At 39.1% G+C, this 12263-nt stretch overlaps 1 protein-coding gene across 2 annotated transcripts in view; it reads right to left on the bottom strand.

The window, feature by feature from the left end:
• Positions 1–1603: 1603 nt before the first annotated feature.
• Positions 1604–12263, bottom strand: part of LOC149559548 (uncharacterized) — an 83258-nt gene continuing 72598 nt past the window's right edge. The window contains exon 8 of one of the 2 annotated variants that reach the window (XM_089833438.1): positions 1604–2038. The gene's annotated coding sequence lies outside the window, so the exon portion shown is untranslated. The remainder of the gene's footprint in view (positions 2039–12263) is intronic. The other variant, XM_089833439.1, reaches the window with a different exon arrangement.

The raw sequence follows: 12263 nt of genomic DNA, 5'->3' as shown, positions 1-12263 counted from the left end.
GCAATTATATTTGTTACAACTTATATCAATGTACAAGGAAAGTAATTAGAAGTTAAAAAACAATCCTTTTCAAGTTACATGAAAAGAAACTAATATAACTTCCATAACTATATCTAGCATACTCATTTGATACTACATCAATTATAATTAAATACACTTCAAGGAATAACATGGAAGTAAGATAAGAAACCATACACAAGTGTCAATATCTGATAATGTGTTGTGCCAGCCTTGGCATTTGGAGAAGAGGAGAAGCATTAGCATAGGCTTAATACCCCAACCATGGACCTTAACTTATCCCCCACACAATCTATAACAAGAAAGGCCCGTCCTACCCCGGGGTTAGGCTTCAGGCACCATGGTCTAGTCATCCGAGCATCTATATGTTAAAGAGTGTCGGCTAAGCAACAAAAAAAGTAGTGGATATCATCCATCAACCTCCCCTCTATCAGCTAACACCAAGACCTCTAGTGATCAAATATGGCAAGCATGCATCCAACCTACCTTGGCCAAGGATTTAGAAGGGTAGTGTATAAGCCCGATCACCCACCACTCGACTTGGCAACCAGAACATACACACTTTTGAATGATCATGAGTTGACCCAACAAACAAAGTGTTGGTTTGTTAATTGTTCTTGATCTAACATTTAAGTTGTCCTTACAGTGGTAACTCTCCACACCCATTTGTACTTGACCAACCACGTAAGGGGTGTATCCTGCGAGGTTTTAGTATATACATTTGCATCTTTGTTATTGTAACCAAGAATTCTCTTCTCAGGTCTATTTCTTATCTCAATGGTATATGGACTACACCACTGTATTAGGAAGACCTCTCGAGTAATATTAGGACAAGCTCTATGTACATATATATTTATTACACACTTGGCAATGATTGTTAAGCAAAAACAAATAAAGGATAGTTGATCGAGTCTGTATGACATGCATCGTCCAATATGTGAAATCGAGCGTGAAAAGAAATAGCATAGCTCACTCAATCTGATTAATCATGCCTTTGAATAATACTAGTGTTCTAGATCCATGGGTCCTAAATTCATGATATTAGTATGAGCATTCATAACATTGATAAATATGAAAAGGAAAAATGGACATAATGCATCTAAAAACATAGCATTGGTAAAGGGTGGCATGACCTAAAATATGATTCTCACATGGTGATCACAGCAATGTCACCCAGGACTCAGTCTTAAGCTTCCTTACTTACAGAACATGAGAAAATGTAGACTTCCATGAAGTTTGACAGTGAGAAAATGCAGAAGAATGATGTCTTAGCAGTGCCACATAAGCAACAAGAAGAATGGTAAAAACAAATGCAGCGTATGTACCTCTGCCCAAATTCAGATTTACTAAGATTATGAAAAGACAGGTGCAAATATATAAAAACCATTGGTAGAGGAATGCTTTCATATAAACTGTACACTCCCTCCATTATAAGAAAGGGAAGTCGTGAGGCATAATTGAGCAAAAGTAACTCCACATGCATCTTTAGAATAAATTTATAAAGGAAAATCGTGACCGATAAGGTGGTGGCAATATCTATACATTATGAACTTGATGAGAGACAAATAATTGTAGTAACTCAAGGTTGATCCATATACAAGACATATTTATATATTGTCATCATGTTATTTGATGTCACCTATCTTTATACGTACACCTATGCCTATGTATATATACATATGTGTGTGTAATTTAAATCATGTGGTTCATTACATATTATTGTTAAAATACCATCATGTCAATAAATAGATTCACATATTGTAGACAACTTAATGTCACAACAAAATCAAAAGAAGGTAACATCTCTCTCCTCTATAGTCAATTAAATGTTTACTTGTTTTAAAAACTGACTAGGTAGCTCATGCTTGTCCAAGGTACATTTTGTATTGTCTAGTCGTTAAATCATGCATCAAGGTAGTTAGAGCTCAAACCTGATAATTGATTGATGGACCCTTTTTTGTTTTGGTGCCCCATTCCTTGAATCTCGTTTAACAATGCTTCTCTCCCTCCTTGTCTGCTCCTACAACCAAAATGCATATTTCCACAATAATAACATGTTCTTTCATTTTAAATCAAAATATCGAAAACAAAAAAAACAAAAAAAAAATAGTAACTTATACGTGTCACAATGGCTAACCACCACTAACATTTATATTAAAATATTAACATTCATTTTCAATTCAAATAAGAATGAACATCTAACAAGCCATTTTCACATGAATCAAAAAAATGGTTAACCATAATTCCATTTCACAAGATCATGACATCTGTGAGTTTTAACTAACCATTGCAACAACTATAAGATTATTTAAAACAAAATAAAAATTTTGGGATGTAACAATAGAGATCATCAATCGCCCTAGGGTCCAATATTCTCAAAGGCATCTTCCAATATCTTTGTAAACCCAAAGCAAGAAATCCACAAGATCAACCAAATCCAACCTTTGCTCTAACAAGGTCAACCACTCATATCAAACTAGGCTCTAATATCAAGAGAATCCCCAAAGGAGATGTTCTAACCCCCAGCAATTAACCACATAGCGGAATATAAACAATAACACGGAGATTTAGACCCAAAATAACACCAATTCTCATAATAGAATCATAATATTTACATCCAACATGTCTAGCTATAAGGCCTTCCGAGTAATGGCCAAATGCATAAGCAATTACAATAGCTTTTGTAGTTGGAATAAAGTAACTATTATGTTTAGTACTTGTTAAAGCTAGTTGGGCTGGGCAGTTAGGTAGTGAGGAAATGCATTGGTTGGTTACCAACTAACCGACCCTTCTATAAATGTCTGGAACATTGATAATGTACTCATGTTGGTTTTTGGTATTAATAAAGAAATCATTTCCTTTCCTACTGGTATTGTGGTATGAATGGTATGTGTTAGGTTTTACTTCATATGTATCAATTGAACCATTCCGTGTGATTAGCATATCTTTGTATCTGTGAAACTTGAGTGATATTTTCACTCTACACTTTTGGCACCGCTACCTAAGTTCGAACCTGGAGGTCAGCAAGATGGAGTAATGGGAAGGCCCTTTGTACTGCTCACCCAAGTAACAAATAGTGACAGGGAAGACCAGGAAATAACCAGGGAAGATCAGTTGATGCGTGATCTAGTAACGGCCTAGGAAGTTGTGATCGATCAATACGTACAGAGGGAAGCTTGTGAGAGAACGGTCCCTGAAGGTACGGTACGCAACGAACTTTCGAAGCCACTAGTAGTGTACGATCTCCTGGGAGAGATCCCTCACTTGTTAGCACGAAATTTGTTATGAGTGGAAGAGGAAAGAGTTGAGACACAAAGGGAAAGGAGGATACAAGTACTACAACAATTTGCAGAAAGGAGGATGAGGGAGTGCGAAGAACGTAAAGATTCCAAAAAGGGAAGCAAACATTACAACAATTCATGCCCCTAATTCCTATATATATCCCAGGCGGGCATAGGGAGAAGAAACTAAGGAAGAAGTCGCCTTGACAATACTACATCTCGAGCAATAGCAAGAGAGATGTCGTAACTAGAAAGGAGGACAACAGGATTCTACGAGAATCCAAGAAGGGTTGATCAAGCATACAATTGAAGGTATAGCAAATTTGGTCATCTCTGAGACACCAACAAGGAAGTTGCAATACAAAAATTCAGAGACAGTGGCAGGAAGAGACTTTCGACAGGAGTAAAGTCAAGAAGGGGATACTTTCAATAGTTCCTCCTTGAGAATGAACTTCTAGTCGGGAGGGAGTGTTCCATCGGGAGGAAGTGTTTCATCGAGAAGTGTTCCATAGGGAGGTGTTCACATAATGGCAATAGACAAACGAAAATTACCAAGGTTCATAAGGGATGGTTCGAAGGGCCCTAATCACCACTATAAAACATGTATAACAATATGGCAAGCAAATGGACAAAATGACGTGGCAGAACGGTTAAAAGCCTTCCCGACCACATTAAGGGGTATTGCCATTGATTGGTATATGAATTTGGAGGCAGCAAAAAAAAACACATCGAATAACATCCGCACAATCTTCAAAGAAGAATTCAGACTCCTAAGAGATGACGATGAAATAGTAATGGAGATCTATAACACAAGACAAGGGAAAAGTGAATCTGTCAAAGCTTATAGCAAAAGAATGAAAGAGCTGATAAGAAAACTAGATAACAAGCCAGTAGATAGACTAAAGAAACGATGGTTCATCGAAGGATTAACACCATCTCTCAGGAGAAACGTGAAGATAGTCCTACCATCAACCTCTGCAGATGCATGTACCCGTGCCATGGACATAGAGAACGAGAGTAAAACTTCTAAGCCAAGAAAGCATGGAAGTTCAAGTGAAAGCTTGGAGGAGAGCGAAGAAGAATCCAAAACCATTCAAGCCCTGAGAAAAAACCTAAGGCGTTTGATGAAGGAAGTGGTAGGGAGTAAGGAAAAAAAGAAAGAAGGGAGAGAACTTTGGTGTACTGAGGGTGAAAAAGAAGGCCATACTAAAGGAGCATGCCTGAAGAAAGCATTTTGTGAGATTTGTCAAGTATTGGGGCATGAAATTAAAGATTGCCCCTATAATTTGAAAACAAGGAGGCCCAAGTATTCCTGACCCAGGGGGCGCAATCCACACCTCTCCCCACTCCGCCGAAGAACACAAATACGGAAGCCTCACCAGGAGGATACAGAAACGACAGGATAGGAAGTAACAATAATAGCAATAACAACACACCACAACAGCCACTCCAGTATGATTCCAAAGGGAGGTCGATGATTAAATGTAGGAGATCTAAGGAATAGGAACACTTTGCACAAGATTGTCAAAGCGGAGGAGGACAAAATGGAGGGATGTTCTTGAAATGGTGTGAGACAGGCAACCACGAGGATGCAAATTGCTCGAGATAAACAGGAGTAACTATGCTAGACATTGATGATCTAGAAGGTGAGATTCTTGAAGTCACCAGGATGCAAGCTAGAAAAATAACCTATATGGATGTTACTACAGAAACCGAAAGATTTCAAGAAACAAAGAAACGCATTCAAGATAGCATGAGAGAGGAAGGAAAGATATAGCTGGAGAAGCCTGCTTCAAATAGGGGTGTAACGAATATTGTGCGGCAAGTCCTGGAAACTGCTATCCCAGTGAAAATAGGTGATTTATTAGAAACATTACCCCAACTGCAAGTAGCACTAACACAGGGGGAAATCTTGAAAGGGATAACCCCAAAGAAAGAAAAGGAGGGAGAAGTACACACAAAAGACAATACATTGTTCACCATAGGGATGGGGAGAACACCAGTGGTAGTAGAGATGGAGATACTAGGATGCAAACTCTCAAATACTATTGTGGATGGAGGTTCAAGTGTAAATGTCTTAACAGAGGAAACATAGAAGGAAATAGGGAAACCTACACTATGGCCTTCCACATTTCAACTAGTGGGAGCGAACCAACATGGAATCAAGAGTCTAGGAACGTTGATGGGACAAAAAGTCATAGTTGGTATGCAACAATTTTGTCTTGATTTTGTGCTTATCACCCTAGAGAAGAAAGGATACGATGCTCTACTAGGAAGGGGATGGTTGGTTGCAGCAAAAGTTACCCATAACTAGAAGCGAGACACTTATCTATTGAGTCGGAAGGAAGAAAGTACATCATAAACCTCAAGAACCAGTTAGTAAGCCAGGACCTGGCATCAAACTTAGAAGGAGAAGACTATGGAGGAATGGAACCAGATGAGGAAGGAGTCCTTAGATTAGGGGAATGCTCAAAAGACGACCCAAGTTCCCTTAATGGATTATTTCACTAGCAGATAGGACAGTATGAATTTTTCCATGCGGAACGTAATATGTTGGAAGTATGAGAATCTGAGTCGAAGGAACAATACCCGAAAGGGTACACAAAGTATAAGGAAGGGATGGCAACTCTCAACAAGACAAATGCACATATTTCTAAAAAAATGGTTGAATACAAAGAGGCCAAGCTTTAGGCATTAAATCTCGGAGAAGAAGATCAACCTAAAGAAATATGGATAGGAGATGATTGGGACCCAATATTGAAAGTGACAGCCCTTAGAATCTTCTTGGAGTATAAGGATGTCTTTGCTTGGACGTACAAAAACTTGAAAGGAGTACCTCTAGAACTGTGTGTCCATCAGATTCCATTGGTACTCGGATCAAGACCAATATGGAAAAGGCCTTATAGAATGAAAAAAAACTATGTAGAAAGGGTCAGGGAAGAAATCACAAAGATGTTAGAAGCAAGGATAGTATTCAAAGTACAAACGAGTGAATGGGTATATCCTATAGTCATATCACTCAAGAAGGATGTCGCTCAAATTCGGATATATATGTAGATTTCAAATGTTTGAACACAATAACAATAAAACACCCATTTCCCATTTTGTTTACTAATAGTATTTTGGAGGAGGTAGCCTGTCATGAGATGTATTCCTTCATGGATGAATTTTCAAGATATAATCAGATTAGCATTGCAGAAGAAGATAAGTTAAAAACTACATTTGTGGTTGAAGACGGGGTATATGTCTATAATAGGATGTCCTTTGGTCTATGCAATGCACCAACCACATTCCAGAGGGTCATACCACATATCTTCAATGGAATGTCTATGAGGAATTTCAAAGCATTCTTACATGACTGGTCGATTTACAGAGGGTAGGAGCAACACCTCAAAATCCTTGGAGAATGCATGGAGAAATGTCGAAGAGCAAGATTAGGTCTCAATCCAAAAAAATGCAGGTTCATGATTCCACACGGGAGACAGCTTGGGCATATTGTGTGCAAAGAAGGATTGAAGACAAAACTTGATAAGATCAAGGTGATTTTGGAGATGGAAGCGTCATCCAATGTAACAAGTATCAAGTCATTTCTGGGTCATGTAGGATACTATAGAAGATTTATAATAGGATTTGCCAAAGTATCAATGCCACTAGAAAGATTATCCAGAAAAGGTGAGCGGTTTGGGTGGAAGGAAGAGCAGGAAGAAGTCTTCCAAGAACTAAAGAAAAGATTAGTCGGGGCCCCTATTCTCGCATATCCTGATTGGGACAAAGAATTTTGTGTCCCTGTGGATGCCTCCAATTATGCAATAGGTGCTCCTTTGGCACAAACAAGGAAGGAAGGGTTGGATCATCCTGTATATTTTGCAAGCAGGCTCATATCTAAAGCAAAGCGTAACTACAATACATAGAGCAAGAAGCATTAGGTATGGTGTATGCAGTGCAAAAATTTAGACATTACTTGCTAGCTACACACTTTACAATTTTTGTTGACCATCAAGCACTAATGTACTTAGTAAATAAACTAGTGATTCAAGGGAGAGTAAGTAGATGGCTAATTCTACTACAATAATTTACATTTAAAATTATAGCGAAGCTGGGAAAATCTCATGTGATTGTTGATCAGTTGTCAAGGATCAAGTCAGGGGAAGCTTTGGGTAGTGGGGTATGCGTGGATTTTCCAAATGCACATTTATTTCAGATTGCTATGTTACCTCAATGGTACAAAAAAACTAGACACTACTTATCAACAACAACCTTTCCAAAGGAAATGCCTACAGCAGAAAGGAGAAAAATTGCCTTAAAAAGTAGCACAGTCCAGCTAATTGAAGGATTATTGTACAAAATGGGCCCAAAAGGAATACTAAGGAGATGTGTAATGCAGGAAGAAATTCCAAGGGTTCTAAGTGAGGCCCATGAAGGAATGGCGGGAGGTCATATGGGACCAGATACTACAGCGAGGAAGGTACTACTGGGAGGACTATGGTGGTCGACATTATTCGCAGATGCTAGGAAATGGGTATTGAGTTGCGACAATTGTCAAAGAGCAGGAAGACCACTCAAAAGAGACTTCATGCCATTATTTCCATCCAAACCACAAGAATTATTTGAGCGGTGGGCACTAGATTTTGTAGGACCCTTACTAGTAAGCAAAAGTCGTCAATGTAAGTACATAATGGTGGCAACAGAGTACTTAACGAAATGGACCAAAGTGCAGGTTATTCTAAACAACACAACTCTCAGCACAGCCAAATTTTTGTATGAACAAATAGTCACCAAATTCAGGATTCCACTCTAGCTAACAAGTGACCGAGGGGTACATTTTGTCAATCATACCATCAGGAGAATGACAAGTCAGTATAAAAAATTTCATTCATTCTCCAATCCTTATTATCCAAGAGAAAATGGCCAAGCAAAGGCCACAAATAAAGTAATAATGGCAATCCTATATAAAACTTGTGGAGTAGAAGGGTAGGATTGCGAAGAACAAATCCCAGAAGCAGTCTGGGCATACAAGATTGCGTATAAGGCCATTATTGAACATACTCCCTTTTCCCGTATGTACAAACAAGAGGTCGTGGTACCAATGGAACATGCAATACCAAGCTTACGGGTGATAGTCAAAAACAGATTGGAGGATGAGGAGAGCCTCAAGGAAAGATTATGTACTTTACTCAAATTGGATGAAAACAGGACATTTGCCCAATGGAGTACAAAGGTGGCCCAACAAAGGCGAAAAATTTGGCATGACAAGCATTTAAAGAAAATGGATTTTAAACAAGGGTAATTGGTATTAAGCTACAATGGGAAAAATGAAATCAAACCAGGAAAATTTAAAGTCCCATGGCTAGGACCATTTTAAAAATTAGAAATAAAGGAGAATGGAGCAATAAAGTTATCTACTTTGGATAACAAACCTATCATAGACCTAGTAAATGGGTCTAAGCTAAAAGCATATGAGAAAAGGAATAACTTGGCAAGTAGCTATTCTATAAAAACAGAAGAGGAAAAAGTATGAAAAGCAAAAAGTGGAAGTAACCAAGAAGGAGAAATTAAACTGAGTCCTTATAAAGAGTCACAAAACATCACAATAATTGATAGAGAAGGAGGACAGGAAGCTTAGCTAGCCGTATGGATATATGTACACGAAGGAAGGGTGGAAGGAGTTGTTGAGGATATATTCATACAGACATTCATATAAGGGAGAAGAGTGGTTGTACAAGGTCAGTTCCAGACCACAAAGAACAACATACAGAAAAACAAGGTACAAAGAAATGCAGTACATAAAGAGACATTTCCATTTGTATGGCAAACATTTCCATTCGTACAGCAGCCATTTCCATCTGTATGACAGCTATTCTCATTCGTACAGCAACCAACTACCACTGCACGAGAACAAAGATTGACATTTGTATGAGCATCTATACTGCAGGGATGCATGGGAAGCAATCCTGTATGGTAAACGTATATGTCTGTACAGTAGTGGTCTACAGGAGGTGACTGCGTACAACAAAAAGAAGCGTCCCTTAGAGTACGTGAGAAATTTGTACAAAGAGCAGAAGAGGAAGGACATAAGATAGTTGCACAAGTACGAGGGGATACACAGGTAAGAGGAGAAGCATCCATACCGAATTTCGTATAGCCTGTTGTACTACACGTGGAAGTAAAGGTTGGCTACAGGCAATTACTTTAGAAGGATTGTTGGTACAGGTGGCAAAGACGAACAGTTCAAGAGATCTGGGAATTGACTCATCAATGCACAATGGTGAAATTAAGTATAGGAATATGAGCAAAGGAAACATTATCGAATCTGAAAATAAGAAACCTGTGGCACTGGAAGCCAAAAAGGAAATAAGGAAGATGACAAAAGGTAAAGAACAGACGACACAGAAAATCACAATCACTGCTGAGAATATTACATTTAAAAGTGTGATGGGAAGTGAGTGCAAGGCTTGGTGGGAGAAAACAGAAGTATATCATCCCCTGAAAAAGGCACTATGCATGGCAGAGGTAGACAATAATTTTTATGCCAATTTTTGAATAAAAAGAATTCGAGCCTATATTGCGGAATTTAATTACAGGTTATGAGAAATCATGTCATAAATCTATAGTATAGCATTTCTAGCAACAGTTGACGATTTTTTATTCAATAGAAGAAATAAGTAAGGTTTTCAGAATTCCTAACAGAGGGCAAGAAGTGGAAAAAACTTCTATGATAGTAGAAGACAAGAAGAAATGATTGAAATTAATGTGTAGGAAAGATCTCACAAGTTTGGAATGGGAAGGAATCTTGAAGAACAGTAGGGGTCTGAAGAAAATTTTCATAGAAAACAATGAATGGTGTTGTGTTGTAGATTTGGTTAAAAACAAGATCGATGTAGGTAACCGCAATTTCGACATTGCGCTTTGGATGTTACCTGCAATGGAGGGATTGTATAAAGGGTAGATATATAACTGGGCTAAATTTCTTTCAAATAGACTTCGAGAATTCATGGAACTAAAACACAAAGCCGTTTATATGCCTCATCATACAGTGGCTTTGTTCTTAGAAGTGGTACGCACTCAAGTGCGCAGTAACCACCAAGGAATTCTAGTACTGGCTAATAGGGTGGAGCCCTACAAGTCGGCTATGACATACTGGCTCCATATGGATACCATAGGATCCCATAATGGAGGTGAATCCAAGAAAAAGAAATTGAAACAAACAGTCGTGATCAAAGAAGCAGAAGAGGAGGATGAAGAAAGTTCAGTTCAGGAGAGGAAGGAAGCGATTTGGGTTCATCCTCCTTGGACTCATAGGAAGCAGAGATCCACCTGAGTCATCTAAAGGGGACTCCACAAGCAGTGACATTTTTACCATTGATAGGGGGGCCACATCCACTAGGAGTAGCAGAACCTCCTGAACCTTACCAGAAATTGCCTAGTGATCCTCACGAAATTGAGGCAACAAATAATTCCAATCCAAATCAAGTAGGAGTCAAGGAAGGAACAAGTGGTAGGCAACAAATTTCGACATGGGGGGCTTCCAAAATATCAGTTCCGAAGATGGTCACTTATCTTTCCGGAACAACCCTCCCATACTAAAGTCATAGAGTTGAGGTGCCAAACAAAGTGTGCCCATAAAGTGAGGTTACAAACACCTCTTGGCCCAAAAATAGTCCATTTGATTTCTCTTGTGGTACAGCCAATAGGAGGGGAGAAAAAAGGGAAACCTGACACTCAAGGCAGCATGATGGTAGCGGTTGGCATGGATGTGGTCAAGACAAATATCATGGACAAGTTACTCGAGAAGGAAGGCATAGTGTCTTCACCCATAGAGACAGCTGCTAAGGAGCAAGTTGAGATACAAAGTGAGTGTGGGGAACCACCAGAGGCCAAACTATTTCTCACTGAGCTTCAGGCCATGGAGTATTCTACTAGGAGGATCGTGCAGTAGGCCAGGGCTTAGAATCTGGAAACCATCACCACCGCAGCAAAGGTGTTAGCCGCCTTTATACAAATTGACTGCCACACAAATTGAGGACTACTAGAACAGGGTGGCTATTCAAAGGAGGACATGGCTACTACATTGATGGGCAGCTCTATCATTTCCATGGGACAGGAACAATCACCTCTCTTAGAGGCACTGACAACAATGGAGGTTGCCTTTCAGGGAACCATTTTGAAACTTCAAAAGGAAAAAAACCTAGCTAAAGTTTGGGGGCTAGAAAGAAAGAGTCTTCAACAGCAGTGGGCAACGAAGAAAGTTGCTATGCAGAAAGCCTGGAACAAAGAAAAAGTTGAATTGGAGAGCAAGGTTGTTGCCACAGAAGCTAAAAAGATGGACGCATTACGGGTATTGCAGGGCATTTGGACAAAGTAGAAGATAGCTGAGCGAGACCTGCAATGGCTACGGGGAACTCCGAGCAAAGGGATGTCCTCCCATCCTTCCTCTTGAAGTCAAAGTTGTTTTTGTTGGTTTCATGTTCTACAGTCATCTAGAAGACAACTTCTTTTTTTGGGGGGATAGATGTAGTCAGAATAAAGTAACTATTATGTTTAGTACTTGTTAGAGCTAGTCAGGTTGGGTAGTTGGGTGGTGAGGAAATGTGTCGGTTGGTTTCCAAGCGACCCTTTTATAAATGTCTGGAACATTGATAATGTACTCATGTTTGTTTTTTGTATTAATAAAGAAATCATTTCCTTGCCTACTGGTAATGTGGTATGAATGGTATGTGCTAGGTTTTACTTCATATGTATCAATTGAACCATTCTGTGTGATTAGCATATCTTTGTATCTATGAAACTTGAGTGATATTTTCACTCTACAGTTTTGCAAAACCTCACAAGATCCAAATCCTTGCTAGTCCAAATCCACAATCTAGTAGAGAACTCCAAGAAGAATCTAAACTTGTGCTCGCAAGAGACCAAGCAACCTCCTTGTTTCCCAAGCCACGGCTACTAGCTCTGGTAACAAACTTTGCT

Source organism: Cupressus sempervirens, chromosome 5 (assembly GCF_028749045.1).
Source record: "Cupressus sempervirens isolate cs-2001-9-10 chromosome 5, ASM2874904v1, whole genome shotgun sequence".
NCBI classification, from domain to species: Eukaryota; Viridiplantae; Streptophyta; class Pinopsida; order Cupressales; family Cupressaceae; genus Cupressus; species Cupressus sempervirens.
This window is presented reverse-complemented; position numbering and strand designations above follow the sequence as displayed.